We start from the raw sequence: 2,500 nt of genomic DNA, 5'->3' as shown, positions 1-2,500 counted from the left end.
TACATATATATGTATACATATGTATATATATATTTCTATACATATAAATATATGTATATATAAATATATGTATATATATGTATATATAAATATATGTATATATATATGTATATATAAATATATGTATACATATGTATATATAAATATATGTATATATATTTATATATAAATATATGTATATATAAATATATGTATATATATGTATATATAAAAATAAATTAATCTATATACATACATATATATACATACATATATATAAATAAGTATATATATGAATATATACATATTCATATATTTACATATAGATATACATACACATACATATTTATACATATAGCTATACATACACATACATATATGTACATATATATACACATAATATGTGTGTTTGCATGTGAATATATATGAATATATATGTATATATGTATCAATATATATATTTGTACATATATATATATATATACGTTTACATATATATATATATATATATATATATATATATATATATACACACACACACACATATTCCTTATGATTATATATACAGACACACACACACGTATATATATATATATATATATATATATATATATATATATATACACACACATATATATATATATATATATATATATATATATATATATATATGTATATATATATATATATATACACACACACACACACACATATATATATATATATATATATATATATATATAAACACACACACATATATATATATATATATATATATATATATATATATAAACACACACACACACACATATATATATATATATATATATATATATATATATATATACATATATAAATGTATATAGAAAAATCTTTAATCACACACACACACACACACACACACACACATATATATATTATATATAAATGAAATATATGTGTATACATTTATATTTACACATATATACAAATATATATATATACAATGACATAAATGTGTGTATAGATGTATTTTAATACAAATAAGTGTGTGTAAATATATACACATATATATATATATATAAATATATATATATATAAATATATATGCACATATGTATATATGTATGTGCGTGTATATGTATATATATGTACATATATGTATATCATCATTTGGGAATTAACGCCGGCAGGGGCGCATAGCCTTTGCTTCCACCTACGAGGGTCCCTCATGGCGAGCCGCCAGGCAGGGGCCCGGCCCATCTCTAGTTCCTCACGACAGGTTTGATCGATCTGGCCGAGCCACGACCTTCCTGCGGGAATCGAGCCAAGTGGCCGTATAGCCTGAGTTGGCGCTCACGGATTGTGCAAGTAACAGGTCCTGTACCGGTCCCACGGTGAAGCCATTGGTTGGACACATGGTCCCGTCAACTGTACTCCATGATCCGGCGCAAGGATCTGTTACAAAAGGCATCAAGACGAGATTCCGGAGCATAAGATAGCGTCCAAGTTTCACTACTATATAGTAAAACTGGCAGTATCAGGGCCTTAAAAACACGCAGCTTGGTCCTTCTGCACGGATACCAGCATCTCCAAATACTCTTGTCGAGAGATATCATGACCTTGCTGCCAGGCCAATCTGTCCACTGACTTCTTGGTCTGATAGCCTAGAGTTGTGAACTGCACTACTGAGGTATATAAAACTCTCTGTGACTTCGATGTTTTCACCGCAAGCATGTACCAACTGCACAGGGTCTCCTAGTAGGGCCCCGAAATCCTGGATTTTGGTTTTGGTCCAGGAGACCTCTAGCCCCAGGGGCTTCGCTTCATTGCTAAATACACCAAGAGCCGCCACCAGGGTTTCCAGAGATTCAGATAGAATGGCAACATCAGCAAAGTCAAGGTCTGTAACCTTGATATTGCCCAGAGTTGCTCCACAGTGATTTTGGACAGTAGCTCTACCCAGTAACCAATCCATGCAAGTGTTGAAAAGTGTTGGTACAAGAACACAGCCTTGCCTCATGTCTGAACTAACAGGAAAGAAGCTCGACAGGCCCCCACCACACTTTACAGCACTTTCAGTGCCTGCATACAGGTTTGCGATTAATCCAACAATCCTTGTTGGATTTCCTCTTAGCACGGTATGCACCGTTTCAAACGCCTGCTTGAGGTCGATGTCGCAGCCCACGTCCGAACTCACGACGACGCTTTACAATGACTCGAAGCGCCAGGATGCGGTCTATTGTGGACTTACCAGGATTGAATCCAGATTGCTCCGGCCTTTGGTGCCTCAACAGGTGGTCTCTGATATGTCTCAGTAGGATGTTCCTGGTATACTGAGTAGTGTAATGCCTCGGTGATTGCTGCAGTCCCAGCGATCCCCTTTCCCCTTCCAGAGAGGGATGACCACACCCCTCAGCAAATCAGGGGGAATGGCACCAGTCTGCCAAATGTCAGACAGGAATGCATGCAAGCCCCTTGCCATAGGTTCTCCACCAGCCTTTAACAATTCAGCTGGGATGCCAAAAACACCTGCTGCTTA

This window comes from Penaeus chinensis, chromosome 8 (genome assembly GCF_019202785.1).
Source record: "Penaeus chinensis breed Huanghai No. 1 chromosome 8, ASM1920278v2, whole genome shotgun sequence".
In the NCBI taxonomy this organism is placed as follows: domain Eukaryota; kingdom Metazoa; phylum Arthropoda; class Malacostraca; order Decapoda; family Penaeidae; genus Penaeus; species Penaeus chinensis.
The sequence above is the reverse complement of the archived record's forward strand: the minus strand, read 5'-3'. Positions refer to the sequence as shown.